The sequence below is a fragment of the Cupressus sempervirens genome, chromosome 7, assembly GCF_028749045.1.
Source record: "Cupressus sempervirens isolate cs-2001-9-10 chromosome 7, ASM2874904v1, whole genome shotgun sequence".
NCBI lineage: Eukaryota > Viridiplantae > Streptophyta > Pinopsida > Cupressales > Cupressaceae > Cupressus > Cupressus sempervirens.
Window position 1 is genome coordinate 436,724,096 of NC_143124.1, and position 25,571 is coordinate 436,749,666.

Below are 25,571 nucleotides of genomic sequence, written 5' to 3' on the forward strand. Positions count from 1 at the left end.
TATTATATCTAATAATAATAATCATAATAATCCTCTAAAATTTCCCTCCAAAATTTTCAATGTGGGTGGTTTCCCTCCCAATTGTAAAATTTGGAATAATCAGATACCCAATTTCATATTGGGTATCCGATTAGGCTTTCTATTTACAAAACCTATTTGGTCAACCCAAAGAACATGTTTGAGAAGGGTTTCACTGACACTCAGACTTCGAGTAGCCATTTGACAATGTTAGTTTCATCGAAATTGAATGAAACGAAAATGATTTTTTTACAACACTCTCAAGATTCCATCGATATAATATCTATCAAATTCTGATTTCGATAAGTATTTATTAGTTAATTTTCAATGAAGCTGATTGTAAAGTGTTGATTGACATACTGATTGAAAAATAGCTATAACTTTCGAGCGATATAACATTTTTTAAATCCAAAAGTTCTGTCACATTCTATGCTTCGCCTAGTATAAGAAAAAAATAAAAATCAATTTGGTAAAATTTTCAATTAGTTAAGGTGCTCAAACATGGGAGTTTTTTTATTTTGAAAATTTTTTAGTAGAAAATTCATATTTAATTATTTATTTGGAATAAAAATACCCAAAAATATGTGTCACATCTGAGCATGAGTCTACTTTTTATATCTATAACTATATTAAAAAATATTAATATTTGATTTTGATTAAGATGGTATGACATACATCTACTTTTTATTTTCGCCCTGAAATTTTTCTAGTACTACATTAAAATCTAAATTTTTGACCAATCAAAAAATAAATTCTCTAGATAAGGCCTAGTAGTTTAGAAACTACATTCAATTTCTTACAGATTATTTTCTTACAACTTTTTGATATAAAGTCCAAAACCACTTTAAAAATTATGTGTCAAGTTGACATAACCCTGATTTGCTTTTTTTCACTACTACTTAAGGCCATAGTTTGGTTGACCATGATCCTACACATACCCTTCAACTTCTTCCAAAGTGTCCTCTAGAAATAATCAACAAACTTAGTATCTCTATCTAAAATTATAGTATTAGGTAAACCATGTAATCTGACTACTTCCTTAAATAATAATTCAACCACCTATAGTGCATCATATTTCTTCTTACAATGTATAAAATGAACCATCTTTGAAAATATGTCAACTACTACAAAAAATAGAAGCATTACCACTTTGAGATCTAAGAAAACCAAGAACAAAGTCCATACATATATCTTCCCAAAGCTTGCTAGGTACAAACAATGGTGAATACAATCCCAAATTCTAACCAATTCATTTTGATGTTTCACAAGTTTTGCAACTTCCTACCAATCTCTACAAAATTAGGATCAGTTTCATACAAGTACTTCAAATCATCAAAACCAAGTACCTCAACTCTCATCTCTGCCAATAAATTGCCTCTTTTGCTCCAAGAATCACCACCTTTATTTGAGTGTCTACTCTTATGCTTGAATGAGAAAGAAAAGTTTTGTAAATACTAAACCCACTTCATGCATCTCTGATTCAACTTATTCTTACTACCCAAAACTACAAATCTTTATGGTTAGTGTACAACACAAAATCTTTAGGCATCAAATAATGTCTCCATTTCTTCAAAGCTTGAAAAATGGCATAGCATTCCTGATCATAAATTCAATATTTTCTGTTAGCATTATTCAATATTTTTCTAAAGAAAGGTACATGTCTTCCTTCTTGATTAAAACAATTCCAATAGCACTTCTACTAGCATCACATTCAAATTGAAAAACTTTGCTAAAATAAGGAAAAGAATGTGTAGGAAATCTTGCAATATTTTGTTTCAATGTTTCAACACTCTTTTCTCCATGTTTCCATTTTAAATCCATTTAATCTCCTCTTATTGTTTTAGTTATAGCATTACAAATAGAAGTGAAGTTTCTGATCAACTTTATATAAAAACATGTTAAGCCATGAAATGATCCAACTTCTCCAACATTTGTGTATGCCAATCAAGAATAGCTTTTACCTTTTCAAGATCCATCTTTAAACCATCAGATAAAATTATGAAACAAAATAAAAAATATCTTCCTTCATGAATTAACATTTATCCAAGTTAATCATCAATTTCTCCTCCTTCAATTTCTATGCCATTTTATCCTTTAGATCCTTCATTGAATATACGCCAAATCAAGAATTAAATTTTTTGATTGATCTTTTCTTTTACGTGGTCTTTTAGTTTTTCCCTAGAATTTAAACCTAACTTTCACAAAAAAAAAAATCAATTCCCTATTGCAAGGATAGGACTAGAAAATAGGAGGTGTGGGTTATCTTCGTTTAACTATATTTTTACAGAGAAATATAAACTCATAAAGAATCCCCTATCTATAGATCTTAATTTTAATGTGTCTTGCATCTTCCACTTGTTGGTATATAAATATATTGCACTAGATGCTATTTAAGTGCATCCACAAGTCATCTAATTGAGAGAGACTTAGAATTTATGGTAATCATAATATCATAATTAAGTTCACATTTGAACTCTTTTCAATTAAGATGGTTATAATTATTGTAATTTAACACACTTTTAATTTGAAGAATCTATTTTGTATCATATAGGACCTCAATATATTATTGTTCTTATTAAAATAATAAGTTCTAGGTCATCAAATGAATATGTAGTAGTAAATTTGATTAAAATTCCTCATTTTTATATATTGAGTATTGGACAAGACTTATATCAAAAATTATTGTGGTCGTAATCATATACAAAGTTTAAACTATACTTTAAATTTCAAAAAATATATATTATTGTCTATTATCTCTATATGGAATTTCATATCTTTATAATATTAAGAATAACAGTTTTTCATAATCAATTAGATTTATTAATAATGTTTGTAGTATCGATTGTATATAATTTTTTAATCAATGTTTAGGATCACACTTTGTAATCCATCACAGAGATAGAGAAAGCTCAAGAATATAAACATGAACACCATCTTGATACTTGCAAAATATTATTAGTAAGCTTCTCCTTAGTAACAATGCTCATGTGGAATTCATTAAATGTGGAAAGTTCAAAATCCATCTTTTTAAAGTGTCAAAAAAATCCTTACTCCTCATATGCCATTACCTATTCTCAAACCACAAACCACAAAAAAAAAAAATTACACAATTAAAACAATACTTTAACACAAATACTCTAATAATCATAGTTATCAATGGTCTAGCCATTGCTAAACATATAAACCAACTCTATCTTACATGATGATTGCAAGAATTTAAACTATTGTTTAGAAGACATATTTGTATGTGCTTATGAATATGATTAATTCAAGAAATTATAATGACTTGTAGATTGTGGTTAATAAAGTTAAGGTTAAAATTATAAGAGAATTTATTTAATAAAAAAATAAATGAACTCTTTAAAACTTATAACTTATCAATATGAATGAAACATATAAATCACACACATTTATTGGCCTTCCTAACATTATTTTTCCTTCAAAAAAAATCCTTACTTTTTTCTTAAAATCATAGACATGACATGGTATATTATATAAAGATTATATTAAAAGTATTAAAAATGGACTATTATAACTCATCCATTGACCCACTCACATTCATAATATAAAATTCAATAGTCTATTTCAATCAGCTATGAACTTTATTAATATTCAAAGTCTTATAAAACATGATATACAACTTTAAATGTCACTTGATGTAGGTAACAAAAGTGCTCATATTCTACTGCACAGTTTAATCTTCAAACATACAAAAGATACCAATTGTTCAACGATGAAATTGAACAATAATCCAACGACCCATATGTGTGTGTAAATATAATTACAATCTTCAAACATACAAAAGATACCAATTATTCAACGATGAAATTGAACAATAATCCAAACACCCATATGTGTGAAACAATCTTCAAACATACAAAAGATACCAATTGTTCAACAATGAAATTGAACAATAATCCAACTACCCATATGTCTGTAAATACAACTACAATCTTCAAACATACAAAAGATACCAATTATTCAACGATAAAATTGAACAATAATCCAACCACCCATATGTGTAAATATGACTAAGAAAGACTACCTCTTAATTCTGTTGAACCACATATATAAACTTTGTGTTCAATAAATGACTGGACCGCACCGACTCCTTTGAACGTTTGGTATTGCTATCTATCAGAGGATGTAGACTACTGACCTAATCAATACACACATATCGCAAGCCTCACATTTGGAGTCGGGCTCTCCAAATCTATTCCCCCAAAAACTTCTTCCTTGTTTGGATTGCATATTCCAAAAATTTATCTGGAGTGGGAAGGGCTTTCTTGACGCTATCCCTCTGCATGCATCTCTTAATCCACGCATCAAGCAATGGAAACTCACTCTCCAACGGTATCTTGAACTTCCCAACAGTTTCGTAAGTATGAAACCACAAAGAAAAGGGAATGAATGCAATATCTAGGAAGCCGATCGAAATCATTCCCATTGAAGAAAGGCAGGGATCCCCCTGCTGACATATCTTTCAATGCACCTTCTAACAGTTGAAAGCACTCTAACATGTCACGCTTCGCCTGCTCTTGATCCTCGCCCTTCGTCCTCAATATACGAGCTCCCGCGTCATAAAACTGCACCCACATTTAAGAGTTTTTTTTTTTTTTTTTTTCCCTTTAAAGTGTCCCAATATATGTGAAGGAAATACACCATCAAACTAACTAGAAATGCATCAAATGAAGAAAAGCGGGCAAGGGCACGGTCATATGGCTTGGAGGGTAGAAATTGCGGAGAATCCCAAACCTCATCAATCTAGTGAACAATTATAAGAGACTCGCATACAGGCTGCCCATTGTGGATCAGAACAGGGACTTGCTTGTTTACGGGATTCATTTTCAGGAGTTCTTCGCTCTTATTGGTGAGCACCTCTTCTTGGTATTCATACTTCACGCCTTTCTCCTCCAAAGCAATTAAGACGCGCATGCCAAACATGCTGATCCCTGTATTCAGTACCTTCACTTGCGCCATCTCGGGTAGACCTACAGCCCAAAACCCCAAACTCATACAACTGTACATGATCTAACACGAAACTAAAATTTAAACAACCGTCGATATCCCACACAATGCATAGACGTCAAACGAAAAACAAATTAAAAAAAACCCTCAGGTTCAAATACCTGTAGATGATCACTGACCGCCCCAAAGCTTCAAATTCCTCTTGATCTTTGGCTATAAAACTTCCTTCCTGATCTTATGGTATCATGGATATGATGGCACAAGTATGTATAAGAAAGCCTAAATCGTATGGAGGATATGGATTTTCAGCCATTCGCTTAATTTCTAGAAAGTTCGGGGGTAAGTCAACATGAAGCACCACAAAGGCACCGATGTAGCCCCATTGGGGAAGCTCCCTGGCCAGTTAGACCAAAGCGCTGCGCTGACGTATGCTCTTACGTAAGGTCAGCAATAATTGATAAGTAGGAGACACCGCAAGTAGACTGTTTTATAGTTATTGAGTAAAATAGTATCTTTTTAATGATTTATTGGAAAATAATTTATTTTTAAGTTTATAGTTCCATGACATTAGCTCTCCTTATTTCACGAATATTAATTTACAATCTTCTTGGTTAAACTATTTAGTAAATGTTTAGAATGGTTGTAATTTTAGGTTGATTTTATAATATTATTAATAATTGCACTTTAACAAGGTACAAAGGTTATGTGGAAAGGAAGATATATTTGGGTAATTCCGCTAGATCTTTAAAAATATTTTGTATTTAATGGAAGATGAAAATCAACTTAAATATTATGAAATATTTTAATCATTAGTCTTATAGTAGTCATGTATGATATTTTTGTTGGTGTTCTTTGTCTTTAAGACCTAAAGATCAATAGTAAAATGACATTAAATTTTTGAAGAGCAAATAGTTCATCTAAACCATTCATATGAAAATGATGGTTGCAACTTTTGTGGCCATTCCCTAAACATTAATTACTTGGAGAGTAAAATCAATTTATTTGTATTCTTACAACCAAAATTTGAATCTAGGCACCATTATCAATACAATCTAATAACCAAACCTTTAAAAATGACAAACAAAAAACTCATTAGATGAAGTAAGAGAATATTTTTGTTATGGTAGAGAAAAACCAAGAATCTGCAACAAAAATAGCGAGTGTGAACTTTCTAAGACACAACATGCACAACTCAACCTAGGTATATTGGACATGTTACTTGGGTGGAGGGCTTTTTAACTAGGTTTTATATAATGAATGCCTCCTAGCTAGATCAAGGATGTGATCCAATGTTATTAAGATTAGGAAGCACTTAAGAGGGGTGGGAGAATAAGATGGAACATTGGGGATGGGAATTTTATTAGATTATGGGAAGATAGATGGCTTGGTGACTCTCTTCTAATTTATACTAAATTAGTAGTTCTAAAGAATCATGGGGTGGCTAACTATGGTACCAAGATAGTCAATTACATTGATAATAGAAAATGGAAAGAGCTTGTCATGGCCAATCTTAACCTAGTGGAGAAACTGTTATATGAGGAGCTGGAGAACCACCTAAAAGAACCTATATCCCTTCCTTCCTGGACGGAAAGTTGTTTGGGACAATAACTCCTAGGGGGACTTTAGTGTTAAGTTAGCCTATTTTATTATTATCGATGAGGGAGACTCTTTGGACAAGAGATATGTTTGCCAATTGCATCTCCTTCCCAAGATTAATTTCTTTTGGTAGTGTATTATGCATAATAGCATGCTCAATTGATAGTATTCAAAGGTGTGGCTTCCAGATGGTCAATTAGTGTGTGGTTTTAATTAAGTAAAATAGGTTTTAACAGGTGTCTAAAACCCAACAATAAACAAAATAAAATGACATTGTGTCATGAGCATAAAGAAAATTAACAAGAAACAATAGGCCATAGAAGGCCACTAGAACTTGAAAAAATAAAACACACCCTCTGAAGGAGTAAACAAGCCTAGCAAACTTAAAACCAAAGGAAAAATAGAAAATCCAAGAGAACCAATCAAAGCATTGTATCATTGACCAACTCTAAAACCTTGAGCTCTAGCTTTTCCATGGTCTATGTTGTTTCACTCATCAATTGTATGTCATCTGGAGATTCCTCCATGTCCCTCTTCTTCTTGTTTGATCTCATTTTATTGCTTGGATTCTCAACAAGGGGGTTGACATCCTCTTTTGTTACCATATTATCCTCATTTTCTATGTCTTCTTTCATCCCTATGCTAACCTCCATCATGGTATGCAGTTATTTGATATTATCATTTAAGCCTTTGATAATGTTGAGGCTCTAGTTTGTAGTGTTGTGGAGAGAGCTCTCCATCCTTTCCATTCTTTTTTCCACCTCAGTAACCCTGGTGTCTAGTTTGTTGATTTTGTCAATCTAGTCTTCCCCTTCCTTTCTTTCTAGATCTTGCAACTTGTTCTATATCTCCTTTGTTTCATGAAAAATCCATTTGATCGACTGGAAGTTGTCCATCATGCTATTACAAGCATTGTTAAGGAGATTCATCTCCACCTCCTTGGCATTATCATTGAGAGTCACCATGGCCGGAACAATAAGTTCCTCCAAATGAATTTTACCATCATTTCCCTGCAAGACCTTGGGTTGGATAGTTTCTCTCACAATGCCTATTTTCATAGTTTGAATTTCAAAGTTCCTTGAGATTGTTTTCCTTCCCTTCGAGCTAAAAGTATAGGTGGTTTTTTGTGTGCCATAATACTCATTGGTCTCCTCCTAGGTATGGAGAGGGGACGCTTGTCCCTTACCAAAATCTTGATCAATGTCCATTTCATTGCCCCTTCTCCTCTTGGTTGATTTTTCCACCTTCTCGCGAATCGAGACCTTGCTAGTACCCTCATCTTTCACATTATTCTCCTCCTTTGTTTCCATTCCCCCATCCTCTTCATTATATTCCTCGAGAAAATTAACCTCAAACTTAATAATTTTACCCATCGAGCCTTTCCCAACCTTGTTTATATTCTTTTTGGGTACACTTTTCTTCGTATTTTTACCTAGATCCTTTATAATCTTGGCCACCTCCTGTTCATCACCCAAATGAAGCCCATCACTATCCTCAGTATCAAATGAGAGATAGGAGATTTCTATGTCCTCCAAGGAATCCACTTTATGGGCTATGGATCTACCATAGGTGTGAGCCTTAAAGTGCTCATAAATAAGTAACAACATGCCCTTTTTGAAAATTGGGTTAGCATATGATTTATTCTTATATCCCATGATATTCTTATTTATAGAGAAAAAGAGGTAGTAGGGGATGGAGATCTTAGTGTCATACCTGAAGTGGTTAAGGATGAAAAAGTGATGGGTATGGACTTTATCATACCTAGTGTCCTGTGTAATGTAAGAGATGATTGCCCTAAGAAAAAACCTCCATAGTTTTTTTCTTAAAGTTGGTTCATGGTACACTCCTGTCTTCACCAAATCTTTCATCTCCTTGGCATTCTTGAAAAAGTCTTTAACAACATTGATGGAAACTTTCTTATCCCTAATGAATTTAATGCCCTCATAAAGGGAGTTAGTGACCTCCTCAATAACACCTTCATTAACCTAGAAATTAATTATGTCAATCTTTAATTTCCCTTCTCTCCAAGATGTGACCATAAGTTCAGTAATGTTAGGGTTACAACCATGCAATTTCACAATGTAATTTGACATGCCAACTTCCCTCATCTTCTCCCAAACCTGTGACCTCCTTTTCCATTCCACCACTTCATTCTCTGGCTCTTTGTGATGTCTTTCAACCACCATCATGTTGTTAAGATTAGGAAAAATTCTCTACAAACTCTGAGAGCAAAGAACAAAACTCTGGTAAATCTCACCGAAATAGAACTTTCTTTTGTCCTCGAAAATACAACAACAATTAAGAATACAAAACACCTAGAGAGCATGCCAAAAAGCCTCCAAATTAAGTTTACTCATGTTTGGACCATGCTTACCTTTTATTAAGTTATATTTGGAACTGATAGCATTACCTTTCATCATTACTCTTTATAATTCTAGTCCTCACTTGGATTCTTTCAATCTCAATCATGTTTTTAGCCGACACTCGGAGCTCTTCACCATTAATCTACCTATATGACTTGTCCCTTTTGACCACCTCATTAGCCATCCAGTCAACTATCAAACTTGCCTCTCTCTATATTCATGAGACATGCAGACCCGCTCAAAAGTTAGCAGGATTTGTTTGGTTTCTTCCACCAAATTCTTAATAGACCAGGCAGGAGGATGTTTACCTTTGAGGCATTTTATGATGTTATTAGAATACCCCTCAAGCTAGATGCATTTAACACCAATATGTTTTGCCAGCTTAGTTGTATGATGGGAAACACATGCCTCAATGAAGTGGTTAGTTTGGTTCCCTAGAGGGAAGGTTACTACCACTATGCCATAAATAAAACTATTTCTAATCACCCCACCATTGCCAACTTCACCTAGATTACCTTTTACTGCCCCATCAAAATTCACTTTGTGCCACCCCTGTGGGGGCAATGACCAATGACATTATTTTCTTCTTTTCTATGTGTCATTACCTATACTAGTGTCTCCTACAAATGGGTTAGAACCTTTCAAAAAAAAATTTCCATAAGGGCATTTAGAATTTTACTCGACACGATCTTGGTGGGAAGGTTGACATCCCTAAAGATTTGATTATTGTGTTATTTCCATATTCCTTAACCAAAGTGGGGAAGATCCCATTTGTTGATGGCATGAAGACCAAAACCCTTCTAAGAATTATCCCATTACATAAAGAAGTCAATATTCAAGGCAGGGGCACATCGGTCCAAACCAAAACCTTGACTAAAACTAGACCACACCTCTCTCATGAAAGAGCAATGAATAAAAAAGTGGTCCACAAACTCAGCCTGGTTTTTGCATAGAACACATCTGTTAGGAATATAGAGTCCCCTTTTGCTGAGATTATCATTAGTTAGAACCCTATTCTAGAGGAAAATCCAAAAGAAGATGTTGATTTTAGGAATAAGGCCATCGTACCAGGCGTTCACCCATAAAGATTTGGAATCCTACTTCATCAGAGCTTGGTACCCAGAAGCCATTGAGTAAATGCTACTAGAAGTATTCTCCCACACTAACTGGTCTTGATCAACAATCAAAATCATCGAGTGGAGGATGGTCATTAGAGGTTTCAGATCCTCAAAGATTAAAGAAAGGTCTCTCCATTCTAGGCCTAATATATAGTCACTGACTTTACTATCAAACCTTTGAATGCAAGTATTAGCCCATCTATCAAATGTAGGAAAATTAAGGAGAGGCCCCTAGGATAGCCAATTGTCTTGCCAGAAAAGAATGGCATTACCATTTCCCACTCTCCACTTTGCCTTGCATTTGGTTGTATCTTTGGCTTTGAGCATACCATTCTAAATATTTGAGTCATTGGGAATAGTGTCATGATTGAACATGTAGCTAATAGAGTGTCTCTAAAGGTATTTAACTTCCATGATATCTTGCCAATCCCCCTTGCTAAAAAAGATTCTCCAAATCTATTTTTCTTGAAGAGCTTTATTGAAAGGTCTTAGTTTTCTAATACCCAAAACCCCATAGTGTTTGGGGAGGCACACATTGTCCCAAGAAATGAGAGGATATCTCTTGTGATCTTCCAAACCAAACCATAGAAAATTCCTTTAGATATTCTCCATAAGGTTGGCAAACTTGTTGGGAAACCCAAAAAGACAATGCATAGGTTGGAAGATTCTGAAGGGTGGATTTGACAAACTGAATTTTTCCTGCTTGGCTTAGGGTGATACTCCCCCAGCCAACCAACTTCTTATTAAACCTATCAATAAGACTATTCCAGAAAGAACTAGGGGGTTTGAGGCCCATAGGGATACACAAATAGGTCAAGGGAAGGCTACCTATGCCACATCCCAGAATATTAGCCATCTTCCTCTATCTCATAGCCGAAGTATTGATGATGAAGACAAAGCTCTTGTTCCAATTGATAAGCCACCCTGATTCCCTAGTGTAAGAGCTCAAAATATTTTTGACCACCCTGGCTTCCCCTATTGAAGCTTCCCCCACCACCTTACCCTCATCCCCCATAATAGTGTCATCCACAATTCGTTGATGAGAGAAGACCAGGGGACCAAAAGAAGGTTCAATTCCTTTCAAAGCCCCTAAAATTTTGTTGGTTGAAATCATCCTTCCCAAACACAAAACGAAAATGATAAAGAGAATGGGTGATAGGGTGTCCCCTTGCCTTAACCTCCTTGAGGGTTTGAAGAATGATGATGGAGAACCATTGATCAAAACAACCAAAGAGGAAGTAGAAATCAGTTATTTTATAAGCTTGCAAACCTTAGAATCAAACCTAAAGGATCTAAGAGCCTTGAAGAGAAAAGACCAGTTAACCTGATCATAAGCCTTGGATAGGTCAAGCTTGAAGAGAAATCCTTCTCTCTTGCCTTCATCCAAAGAGTGGATGACTTCATGAACAGTCATGATAAAATCTAGGATTTACCTCCCTGTAACAAAACTAGATTGCTAAGGAGCAATAATAATAGAGAGGATCTTGATAATCCTATTAGCCATAACTTTGGAAATAATCTTGTAGAAATAGTTGCAGAGGTTGATAGGTCTGAAAAGATCCATAGAATCTACCCCTGAAGCTTTAGGGATAAGCACTAATAAATTAGCATTTATCTCCTTAAGCATACTCGTAGCTCCAAAAAACTCTTGAACCAGTTTGATAACATCCTATTGAACCACTTCCCAAAACATTTGAAAGAAGAAAGTAGGGAAACCATTTGGACCCAGAGATTTTTCCATAGGAAGGGAGAAAACTGCTTGCTCAATTTCTAGAGGGGAAGGAATAGTCTCAATCATAGAGTTTTGTTATGGCCAGATCAAAGCCAGGATACTAGAGATAATATCTTGTTGATCTTCTTCTGTAAGATTAAGATCTCTCATAAAAATATTAGAGAAGAAAGAGATGGCCTCTACCACTATATCTTTTTCTTCATCCAAAACAACAACCCCCATTTTGATTCTACTAATTTTGTTATGGAATTTGTGTTTCAAAGTAGAGTTATGGAAGAATCTTGTGTTTTGGTCCCCCTCTTTTAACTAGATAGCTCTTGATCTCTATTTCTAGTAAGCCTCCTCTTGACCAATAATATTATGAAGCTTAGAAAGAATAAATTTTTCCTCCTCCAACCTCACCTCATTATAGCCCTCCTTTTGAATAACTCCCTAAATAATGATGAGGTCCTCTAAGATCTTTTCTTTGGATTTGAAAATTTTACCAAAATCTGACTTGTTCCACTTTTTGATATTGATCTTGATATGTTTCAAATTCTTGGCCACCTTGAACTCGGTAGTGCCCTCTATGTGAATGCTCCACCACTCCAAGATACAAAGAGATATATATGGGTGGGAAGTCCACATTCTTTCAAATCTAAAGGGGAAGTTACGTTTGATGGAAATAGGGTCAATAGTGAGAGAAATGGGAGAGTGATCCGATCTACTATGAGCCAGTCAAGATAAATTGCAGTTGTTGAAATTCATCCAATCTAAAGATAAGAAAGCTTTGTCTAGCTGCACTTGGATGTAGTCTCTGTTGACTCTACTATTAGACTAGGTGAAGAAGCCTCCCTAAATTTCAACATTTAGTAAAGCCAAATCATTGATGAAGTCTAAAAGGTCATGCCTACTCTCTAGATCTAGAACCAAACCCCCCTATTTCTCATTGAGCCTTAAGGGGGTATTAAAGTCCTCCATAATGATACAATATCCCACTTGGTATCTAGATAAAATATTTCTAACATTTACCCAATTGTTCCTCCTACCAATCTTAGAGCTAGGAGCATAAATAATCAAAAGATACCAACTTTCATGATGTTTTATATCGAGTACTTGAATGAGAAGAATATTACCTTCACAATATAAGACTTAGGGCTTGAAAATGTTAGGATTTTTAGAGGGTAAGAAAACCCCCCAAAGCCCCATTAGAATTTGTAGCAAACCTCTCCAAACTATTACTAAAAGAGATTCTCTCCACAGACTCCTTTTTCACTTTAGTTTCTTGAATAAGCATAAAACCTAGTCTGTGATACCTAATCATATTTATAATTACCTCTTGTTTGTGGGCTCCATTTAACCCACATATATTCCAGGATCTGACCTTCATCTCTTCTTTACAACGCAGACCTCTTGGATGGTCTTTTGACTCCCATCCACTAGATTTCTTCTAGTTTCCTTTCTCTTGTTCTGGTCGTTACTGTTCCTTCTAGGGGTTTTAGGTTTTTCTCCAACATCAACTTTTCTTTTACTCCCAATAGCAACTGGGGAAACTAGAGAAGGGTCTCTACTTTTATTCTTCTTTCTAACCATAGTCCACTCCCCCTATTGCTTATCTGCATAGCTCACAAATAGAGCCTCCATTCTAGTTAATTGTCCTAGTGATGAGGATCTAACCATTTCCATCACTCTTGAAACTTTCCTAGGGGATGCTACCTATAGACTGAGGTTGATAGTAGATTCCCTAGGGGAGGGTCTACTCTTTTGAGCAACATCCTCATGTCCTTTAAGAGCCTAGGAGTTGAGAAATAGAGATATGGCTTCTTCTACTGCATAATTAGTGCTTACAATCACCAACTCCCTAGAAAAAAGATCCACATTGAAATTATTCTCTGTAGGATTAGAAATCTAAGGGATAGTATTATCCTTATATTAATTTCCATGTGAAACAACCTTATTACTAACCACATCTGTAGCCTGCTACTGAGCTACCAAAGGCTTAAGCATATCAAATTCCACAATGGAGATTCCTTCAAATTCTACCCCTTAAACCACTACAACTACCAAGGGTTGGGCTCCCACTTGGTCCTCCTATTGTTGTTTGGGCCCTCCTTCATGGTTCACAATTTCCTTCTGTTTCCATACCTTATCTCCCTCTTTGGTGTGTATGTGTGTGTGTTGTGTAGTAAGAATGGGAAACATATGAATACACACACATAGGACAAGGATCTAAGATAGGTCCTTGACATTATACCAACTACGCACAATTAGAAACCAAATGAATAAATGGTTACTTCGCAAACATTATACTAGTACAAAAAAAAAAAAAAAAACTTTTTTTTTTTTGATACAAGATTGCTCAAGGACCCAAGATGCTCCTCCATCAAACACTTGGGGTTGATAAAGATCTGATTTCCACATAATGCATTCCTAATATTGTTGCCTATATCAGAAAGATCAAACTCAGCTTTCCTAATCAATCAATTGTCTGCAACTGGTTTGTTTATCTGTTGAACTAGGCATTCCATGTAGTCTTTTTCTATGGTACTTTTTCTTGTTATGATATTCAAGATCATCTCAATGTTGTTTATTGTTTTCTTATGATAATGTAGGTTATATTTCAATTCATCATCTAATTCAAAATACTATAAGATATCTGCAATATTAAATATAAGTGAAATATCCATATATTCTAGTAATTTGACTCAAAAGCATTTCCATTGGCAAAATTTGTCAGAATCTTTTGAGGACCAAATTTTTTCATTTTCATCTTGATGTAGGTACAAACGAGAAATTTTTTCTTCTTCAAATGAATCATAACCTCATCTCCAATGTTAAAATATTTATGTCTCTTCCTTTTGTCTTCTCTCTATTTATAATGTAAATTATTATTTCCCAAATTCCTATACACTTCCTCATGCATAGCTTTCACAAAATTTACAAATTGCTTATATTCAACACTTCTTTTTACCTCAATGTTCAAATCCCTTAATTCAATAGTTCCCTTAGGATTGATTCCAATAACAATCTCAATAAATTTCTTTTTAGTGCTTTTGTTAATAGAATTGTTATATGTGGACTCTATTTGTGCCAAAACCAAATCCCAATTAGCAGGCTTGTCTCCAACCAAATATCTCAACATGTTACCTAAACTTTTGTTCACAAAATCAGTTTGTCCATCTATCTGTAGAACTAAACTTCAACTCTATATTCAGGGTATGTGCAGGATCATGGTGTGCCAAAAAGTAGTGATGTGAAAAAAATAGAGTTTGAAAACATCTAAAAGCATTTCAAAATCCACTATAACGTTTTTCCATCTATCCTAATACCAAAGGTAAAAAGTAGGCCCAAGCCTTATCGAGTATCCAATTTCATATCGGATATCCAATATATTATCAGATATTCGATATGAAATTAGATACCTGATACTTGTACTATGATTTTTTTTTAAAATAGCGAACCCGAGGGATATTTGTTCACATTGTATTTTTGATTTTGAGCTCGGATATCCGATCTGCAAATGGATACACGATATAGGTTAGTAATTTTTTGTTTTTGTTCTTTTATGTTTTCAATCAATTTTATTATAAATTTGTTAGTTTTAATTGAATTTCTTAAAATTTAGGTTTTTTTGATAGAAATTGTTGAAATTTATGATTTTTTTAATAGAAATTATGTTTTGCAAATTAATATGTATCACTGACCAAAATGATGATACTAAGGCAAGAAATATTATTCCTTGTAACCCCCCACAAAATGCTCTGGTGTCTCCTCAAAATCATCCATCAAATGATCCCCTACCCCCTCAAAACCCTCCTCGAATTGAGGATTTGATATTTGAAAATCCATTGAATTGAAGGCTTTGAAAACAACATATAATACTATACCCACATTGGCTCCTATGTTATCCATTTTAAACACCATAGTGGATAACATTGAAACACTTACTGAGGAACAAAATGATGCTCTTCACTGGCATGAAAAAATGTGTAATATGTTTGATGATGGGTTGGAATATGATGAGGTTGTGGCCCTCAATATAAATAAAGATGATTTGGTTACCCTTTCTACGAACCCAAAAACTGGTTTACTAGTCGATCACAAAAAGCCCAAACTATCGCTAAAATGGTGCACAAATGACACCATACATATGAACTTTTGGGATCATTGGTGGATGGTTTTTGACATCCCTCAACATAGCAATTTAGAGGTGTTGTTTTATTTCCTTAGAAAATTGTATGTAGAATTTGTGTTGGGCCTCAAGGTGAACTATTGGAGCATGAAGCCCAACATGGGTGTAGGAGGAGGAACTCCTCAGAATAGACCCGCTACCCAGCAGAAGAAAGCTAGCACTTTTGTCCCCCCTACTAATGTCTCCTCCCCTCCTCAAGTGCAACATATTGATATCATTGGAGAGGCTAGCTCTTATACTATTAGAGTGATCCATAGATTGAGAATCCTATTGATATTTAGGCTAGGTCAATGTTGCCTCCCCATATTGATTATGCTAGCATGAGTTCATCATCAGCGAGCTCATCACATGTTTGTGTACCCCATACTTGCATAACATGCAAGAATATTTTTCTGGGTCCCATAGGTGATCATTCTGAGTATCAATTTGTATTTGACGAGGATACACCAAACACACATGTAGAGGCTACAAACCCTAATGTGAGAGAGGAGGGGCATTTAGAGGCATGGACTCCTTCTATGTCGATACGTGTATACATTTTTTTGTTACGACATATGCAATTTAAAGTTAATCTTTATAATAGAGTAATTTTAATTTTTAAGCCATATTGACTTATACATGTATGTGATCTTCATTCATATTTAGTTGATGACTGAGGAGGAGCTCAGATAGGTTGATGATACCACGCTCTTGGCTATTTCATTTGGCCTTGAGACATCTATGGTACACTATGTTGTGTTCTCATTATTTTTTCTATTTGATATTGTAGTATATATGGTATCTAATCTTTCTTTTATCTTGCAAGTACCACCCGTCCTTGGGGGAAAAAGTGCAGGGGATGAGCTAGGACCCATTGATAAAGGAAAGGTAATTATGTGCTTTCTATTTGATTAAATATTGATGCGTTCTGGTAAAATGTTTGTGGTAAAAAAATTTAATTACATTCTTTATTGTATAGGGAATGGCTACCAGCAATGAGCACATGTAGATTTTGTGTCGTAGATGCTCAGGCATTTTCATTCACACTGAGAGCCCCATTGTATGTATAAGTATCATTTATTTTTTATTTTCCTTATTTTCATAAATAAATTTAAAAATAATTTCCTTAATATTAAAAAATAGTATTTTGTATCTCATAGGAAACTCCTAGTGCATACGAGGTTGGATGGGAGAGTTTTGTATCTTTGATGATGTTGCCACTATATCCTGACGAGGAGCAGACACTAGTAAGTTGTAGTTTGAATTCTTGATTATATGTTATAAATTTAGTATGCTATGAATTATAATGTTATACTTTAAGTTGTAGATTCATCTAAAAAATATAATTGAACATACATAGGCCACAATCAATGAGGTACAAGCATTGCCAAGGGCATACGAAAGGACTCTTGCCTAGTGCAAGAGGTCGACAAGAGAGGTATTTATGATGAAAGTTTAATAGTATAAATCTTCATTAAAAAAATATCATTATACATTTGAGTAATTCAATGTTAGATACAAAGAATCATATAAATTTAGTAGTCTAACTTTGGGTTTTCCTTTTTTGTTTATGTAGGAAGCTTCTGATCCACCTAGTGCAACAAACAGGCTGCATTTTGATCACCCACAAGCAGCCTTGGACAGTATAGTTTTCATAGGATGCATCATGAGACATTTGGAGATGGAATATGCCACATTATTTACAAAAACAATTATATTATACACATTCTGATGGCATGATTAGCCACATTTTGTATATGGATCTATGTATTTTGATATATATTTGTATAATTTGTCTATGGATACATGAACTTTGATATATATTTGTATAATTTATCTATGGATACATTTATTTTGATATATATTTTTTTCATTTACGTGCACAATGATATACATATTAAATTAGTATCTAGTATCATTCAATTTATCATGGATCATTTGTATTGTTCATGTTTATGGAATTTCATTAATTTTGATCATGCTTCTTATATTCGATTCAAATGCAATAATTTGTGAATAACATTTTAACAACCTTTATTATCAAATTTGGATGCAATGTTTAATTTGAAATGTTATCATGAGTTATATCTTTTTTCTATCAAAAATTCTATAGTGAACATATGAGAGTTCATTTTCTATAGTATACCTTTAATAAACAATAATTTAAGTAAGGTGATTTACAAAAGGATGGTAGTCCATCAAGGAATTGGGATGAACTCAAAGGCTTCAACAAAGATCCATGGCATTTTAGACAATAACATCAACACAATTTTTAACGTCCTACACAAGGTTCACATAACCCCAAATCTGATTTTAAACCACACCTTCAACCTTGAAACTAACTCTTGGCTTCAAATCTAATCTCAACACACTTAACAAAACTTAGGAACCAAATCATCCAAAATATACCTTCTTGTTGTCCTTTGTATAGACCCAAACACAATCATTCATAACTTTTGAACCATACTTCATTTCCTCAATCTAACCAGCAAGTAATTAGATCACTTGACCCTGCATAACATATCCAAAAATTAGGCCAATCGAATGGTGGAAAATTGTGACATGGCCCCCACAAAAGCACTAAAAATTCTATGACAAAACAATCTTCCATTGACAATCTCATTAAAAACATGTTACCAAGAAAGTGTAACAATGGAAAATGATACAAATTGTAGAAAGAAACTTTGTTTTATTAATTCTTATTAATCATACACCATACATCTTGTTTGTATTTGAACAATATACCTTAAAGGTACTCTCTAAGAGTTATAAACTGACCAACTTTCTCCACTAACTAACTTCTACTCCCTTTGAATCAATTGATGACAACTTATTGTCAAGTTTTAATTGTAATTTAAATTGTCATTACATTGTTTTCCCATTATTGATCTAATCAACATCTAAAGGCCCTAATAAGACATTTTCCACCCTATATAGTACTACAAACCCTATAATCCCTTACATTCCCATGATTAGCCTTATGAGTCATACTTTGCATATAATGCAACTTTTATGTAAACTGGCTTCATTAATGCATTCTATCATTTCACACCTTATATAGGTGTTTCTAACCTTGTATGGTCATGCTCAAACACTTAACTAACTCTTTGTACTCATTTTCACTTTGCAAGAAAAAGTTGCAAAAGTTGTAAAATTGCAATTTTGCAACTTTTGCAATTTTCAACAATTTTTGCTATAACTTTAAATTCTCAATTAGACGAGTTTACCAAATGTGGTAAGGGGCTATCAATAGCCCTCAAGAGCTTTGAGTTATGACCCTCAAAAGACTTACCTTGATACACACTTAGAGCATCTTGGAGACTCTTTAGTACGAGGTGGCCAGAGATGATAGAAGCTCTCCACAACTGGAACAAGGTGTCACTAGGGTTCACCTACCCATCTAGAGCTAATGGCATTGAAAAATCCATGCCAAGATCAGTAGTTTCAAAGTTACATTATGGTACACCTATGAACTGAGGCACACTACAAGTTTTGGCATCGAGCAAGATCGTTGTGCAGAATCCAAACAGAATGTGATTTCTTGAAAATGAGATTAGTTATTTTAGGCCTCAACATAACCATCCTATAGAATTTAACATTTCATCGATAGCTCTCACGAGCTCTGAGTTACAACCCTTAGAAGATCAACCTCGACACACACTTAGAGAACCTTAGAAACTCCTAGGTATGGGGTGGTGGTAGATAATGGAGGCTCTCCAAGATCGAAACAAGGGTGTCACCAGGGTTCACCCAACCCTCCAAAGCTAATAGCACTGATGATTCAATGCCAAAAGCAACACTTTCAAAGTTACGCTTTGGTGCGCCTATGAACTGAGGCACATTGCATGTTTTGGCATCGAGCTAGATTGTTGTGCCAAATCCAAATGAAATGTAATCTCTTGAAAATGAGATAGGTTATTCTAGGCCTTAGCATGATTATCCTGTAACATTTGATGTTTTATCGATAGCCCTCATGAGCTCCGAGTTACAACCCACAGAAGATCGACTTCAATATGCACTTAGAGCACCTTGGAGACTATTCGATACAAGGTTGCCACTGAGGATAGTGTCTCTTTGCGATTAGAACAACGGTGTCACTAGGGTTCACCCACCCATTTGAAGCTAATGGTGCTGACGATTCAATGCCAAGATCAACAATTTCAATGTTACATTGTGGTGCACCTATGAAATGAGGCACACTACAAGTTTTGGCATTGAATGAGATCGCTATGTTGAATCCAAATCGAATTTGATCTCTTGAAAATGAGATAGGTTATTTTAGGCCTTGGCATGACCGTCCTATAGTATTTGACATTTCATTGATAGCCTTCAGGAGCTTCGAGTTACAACCCTCGAAAGATCGACCTCGATACGCACTTAGTGCACCTTAGAGACTCTTCGGTACGGGGTGGCAGCGGATAATGGAGGCTCTCCATAGTCAAAACAAGGGTGTCAGTAAGGTTCACCCTCCCATCTAGAGCTAATGGAGCTGAAGATTTGATGCCAAGATCAGTAGTTACAAAGTTACGTTGTGGTGCACCTATGAATTGGGGCAGACTGCAAGTTTTGGCATCAAGCGAGATCATTGTGCTGAACCCAAAAAAAATGTGATCTCTTGAAAATAAGATAGGTTATTTTAGGCCTTGGCATGACTATCTTGTACCATTCAATGTTTCATCAATAGCTCTCACAAGCTTCGAGTTATGACCCTCGAAAGATTGATCTCAATACGCACTTAGAGAACCTTGGAGACTCTTTGGTACAGGGTGGTCGTGAACGATGGAGGCTCTTTGTAGCTGAAACAAGGATTTAACTTGGGTTCACCTGCCCATCCAGTTCTAATGGCACTAACGAATCAATGCCAAGATCAACGATTTCAAAGTTACACTATGGTGCACCTATGAACTGAGGCACACTACAAGTGTTGGCATTGAGCGAGATCATTGTGCCAAATCCATATGGAATGTGATCTCTCAAAAATGGGATAGGTTATTTTAGGCCTTGATATGACCGTCCTGTAGCATTCAATGTTTCATTGATAGCCCTCATGAGCACTAAGTAACAACCCTCAGAAGATCGACCTCGATACGCACTTAGAGCACCTTGGAGACTCTTTGGTACAGGGTGGCCACGGATAATGGAGGCTCTCTGACACTAGAGAAAGAGTGTCACTAGGGTTCACCCATCCATCTAAAGCTAATGGTACTGATGATTCAATGGCGGTTTCAAATTTACACTGTGGTGCACCTATGAACTGAGGTACACTACAAGTTTTGGCATCGAGCGAGCTCGATGTGCCAAATCCAAACAGAATGTGATCTCTAAAAAATGAGATAAGTTATTTTAGGCCTCGGCATGACCATCCTATAGCATTCGATGTTTCATTGATAGCCCCCATGAGCTCCGAGTTACGACCCTCTAATGATTGACCTGAACACGCACTTAGAGCACCTTGGAGACTCCTTGGTATGGGGTGGCCATGGATGATGGAGGCTCTTTGTAGCTAGAACAAGGGTGTCACTAGGGTTCACTCACCCATCTTGAGCTAATGGCACTAACGATTCGATGTCAAGATCAATGGTTTCAAAGTTATGTTGTGGTGCACCTATAAACTTAGGCACACTACAAGTTTTCCCATCGAGCAAGATCATTGTGCTGAATTTGAATGGAATGTGATCTCTCAAAAATGAGATAGGTTATTTTAGGCCTCGGCATGACCGTCATGTAGCATTTGATGTTTCATTGATAGCCCCCATGAGCTTTGAGTTATGACCCTCAGAAGATCGACCTCAATATGCACTTAGAGCACCTTGGAGACTTCTTGATATCAGGTGGCCACAGACGATGGAGGCTCTCCGTGGTTGGAATAAGTGTGTTACTTGGGTTAGTATTAAAAGAAAAAACATTATTTTTTTTCCTCTCTCAAGTTTTTGTCATTGGGCACAATGCAAGTTTGGTGTTAGTATGTATTAAAATCATCATTTTTTAGGTCCCTTCATAGAAATTGCATTAAATAAAATCATTTTTGTTTCTTAAATTAAATCAACAAGTTTACATTTACAATATATCAAGTGTTTTATCATTATTACATCAATACACAACTTCCAAAAATCATAGTGTCAAAAATAGAATAGATTTTTCTTCATTCTGCTCCTTATTTAGGTTTTTATCTTCATGCATGGCTACTCTTCATGATGTACCTACATTCCAATATCATAAAAAATATTAGTAACTTATTGTATTAAAAAAGATAATCATTGGTTCATTAAATCATTATGAAAAAAATAACATAAGAAGTAAATATACCTAGTTGAGTGTTCTAGTAGGGTCCTCTCTCTATTTTAGGGTCTCCAATAGGGCTTCATGATTAGCATTAGTAATAGTAAAAGGTTTTTCTACTTTTGGTCTTCCTTGATGCTTAAAATAATTTACATTTGTTGCTACAATAAGATGTGAATATATGAGAATTGTTTTGTGCTTCTGATAGTCTTTGAATAGAGGAATTCCATTCCTTCTAAGCATGCATGCTCATAGCCATGTTCCAACAACAACCATTGAACCAGTAGGATATGTGAATCCATCATCATCTGTGATCGGTTGTGCAAGCTTTTGTTTACCTCTTACACAACATGCTAACCAATAATCTAATTTCTCATCATTCCCTTGTGGTGCAGCCAATGCAAAGACATGTCCTAGCTGAAGAAGATCTGATAGATGGTTATGCTCAAGTGAACTTTCCATGTCATCATTTCTAATAGTGGGTATGATAGAAAATGTAGTAAGATAATGTGAAGCCCATGTGTCCACCCACTCACTTAACTCACAGTGATCCCAATCACATTGAAAACAACTAGGACAAAAGCAAGCTAGCTATTGTGTCCAAATGGTCCATGTACTAAAATCAGAGCTCCAAAATGAATGCATTTTTTATGAGTCTCTCATTGTAGCACAATTTGATCTATCACCTAGAGACCCTTCCTCAACCAACCAAAAGAACCTGCATACTACTAAATCAAGACTCCCCCTATGATAATGTTGAACTACACCAATCAACAATGCTATAAGCATAAAGAAGCTCTGCTCCTAAAATCTTCAATTGCTCCTTAACTAGAGCTCTCTTCACACATGCCCCTACTCCATCGTGTTCCCCTTTTCCATGGCAAAACTCAAAAAATCTCCAAATATGAGACACCCCCTCTCTATGTGCATCCTACACAAAGAATAAAATATGAAAGCATTCTTGAATTGATCTATACAGTTATCTAACCAAATGATATGTCGATTCATAGAGATTGCATGCTCCTGTAAGAAATCAAAATAATTCTTGAAACAATGTTGCACAAACTCATGAGAGTGAGATCTATCATCACTCGTATAAAAAGGATACTCTCTAATAATCTTTCGATTATCTTCTGCACTATCACCATGATCTATACCTTATGTGGACAAAAATAGCAATCTGAACGGAGTTGTAATACTAAGATTATGTCTCATTTTGAGGCTACAATGTGTAGTTTTCAGCAAAGTCGACAACTGATATAATAGTGCCAATGGGAAAAGTCTCCTTACACATTCTAAATTGTTGATCCAACCACTGAGACCTATGACTATGTCTTGCATACTTGTAGAAAATATTTGTCTTGAAATTTGAAATAAAACTAGCCACACTGATTTTTTCCCAACCAATTCACATCTAGAGCTCTCACCCCCACTCTTCAATGTGTATTTCACCATTTCATATTCCTTTTTTTACTATTTTCTTCCCAAGATCTTGTTCGCACTACTCATGGAAACATGTGTCAGACTTGGATAAGCCACCATATTCTGAACACTTTTAGTAGCTTAGTAGTAGAAGAAGGGAGAGCAACTCTTACCTCTAGGGTTTGGTCTTCCTCCTCTCTGCTCCTCTTAGTTGTATTACAATGATTTGGGAGTTTTTGGGGTGCTGTAAGACTTCTGACTATAGTTTCCAAAGTTAGATGTTGAGCTTTTCTTAGATACATGGTTGGAAGATATGTTCTATGTTTGTCACTTGGCTTGAGGTATAGTCTTGTTTGGTCTTACTTTTTTCTTGGGATTCTAATAGGTGTGAATGGCCCTAGATTATCTTTTTGTTGGTATGATGATGTTTAGTTTTTCTTCTCCCTATGATCAAGTGATTTTTGTTTGTTTTAAAGGGCACACCCTGGACCTTTGTTGTTGTTTTTGGTTTAAGTCTAAAGCTACTGTGGGGGCTTGTCCCAAGATTTTGAATGACAACACTAACCATGGCTAGTGGGTGAGTCGCTTGTGGACCTTTGTCTTTGACAAAGAAAGATATGATCTTATGGCATCCTTCATTACTAGGCACTAGTAATATTTTCATACTGGTGTCTAGAGGTCTAATTGTACTTTGGGTCAGGACCCACTAATTGCTTCTTTTCTTAATAAAAAACCATGTATTTGCATAGAAGAAACCATCCATTTGGAGATTCAAGTTGCCTCTTTATTACTCTATGCCACCCAAAGGGGAAAAAGAAAATTATGTTTCTCTAGAAAACATTACACTTGTATATGATTTTGAGAAAAAAGTGGGTTTGCTAGTTCAACACAAATAAAATGTGTTAAACTAGAAAAAACATAATGTTTCTGAAATGCTAACATATTGTGTTGACATTGAATAGAAGGGGAAAAAATCCCAGGGTCAATGCTAAAATCCAAAATATGTTTTCTAATTGGTCCAACTATTATGCTTTTATCAATAATATTAGCTATGATTCAACCTTGAGTTAAAAACTTATACTCATTTTTCTCCACATTCATTTTATACACTTTTTTTTTCTCATTTTTGAATATAATGGTAATTTTTTCAAATTTATATTTGAGATTACTGTTGGTATTAAAAATATAAATAAGCCCAATGAATGAAATGATTAATCTAGATAAGTTTCGGTAAGGAATGTAATTTTTGGTTACAGCCAAATGTAGATTTTTAGATTAAGTACCCTAATTAGGAAGGCCCTAAAGAGGAAATACTACTAAAAGCTCTCTCAAACTTGAGTTACTTACAAGTGGCCCTCTCTTAGACAACTATGAACACTAAGAATAAGACTACAAATGTTAAAAGAACACCTAGTCTCTTGGAAAGGAAAAACCCTCTTCTTTAAAGATGCTTTAACGGGAAAAAGTGTCAAGCAATTAGATAAGAAAACTCCCCTCTCTTCTATATCAATAGAAAAAACACTTCTTGACACTCCTACAAAAATAAAAAAATACTTTGTTAAAAAACGTAGTCTAGTCAATAAAAAAACAAAGTGTTGAGTTAAAATCATTCTTCATATTGAAAAAGTTGCCATTGAAGAAGGAAATGATTCTCAAAAAGGAAGAAAGTGGGAAGGCTTATTGAATAAAAGATATGAGATTAGATGAGGGGAGTGTACATCCCAAGATTAAGGAATAAGAAGGATAATAAAAAGAAAAAAGTGTAAGTGAAGGTAGTCTTAGAGACTGATGTAGAGTATGATCCTTAGGAGACCAAGGAAACTAAATAATATAAGGATGAATATTATGAGAAGCATAAAGAATCTAGGATGAGAATAATGAAGAAGAAAAATCCCCAAAGATAATTGTCAATATGAAAAACATTG

General features: G+C 34.9%; 1 pseudogene across 1 annotated transcript; it reads right to left on the reverse strand.

The window, feature by feature from the left end:
- Window positions 1–3,902: 3,902 nt before the first annotated feature.
- LOC149547445 (putative glutathione S-transferase parC) lies at window positions 3,903–5,399 on the reverse strand (annotated as a pseudogene). The gene is made up of 3 exons (XR_016353869.1): window positions 5,148–5,399; window positions 4,681–5,009; window positions 3,903–4,604 (listed from the first exon to the last, which is right to left on the reverse strand). The product of XR_016353869.1 is annotated as a putative glutathione S-transferase parC (transcript).
- Window positions 5,400–25,571: the final 20,172 nt, after the last annotated feature.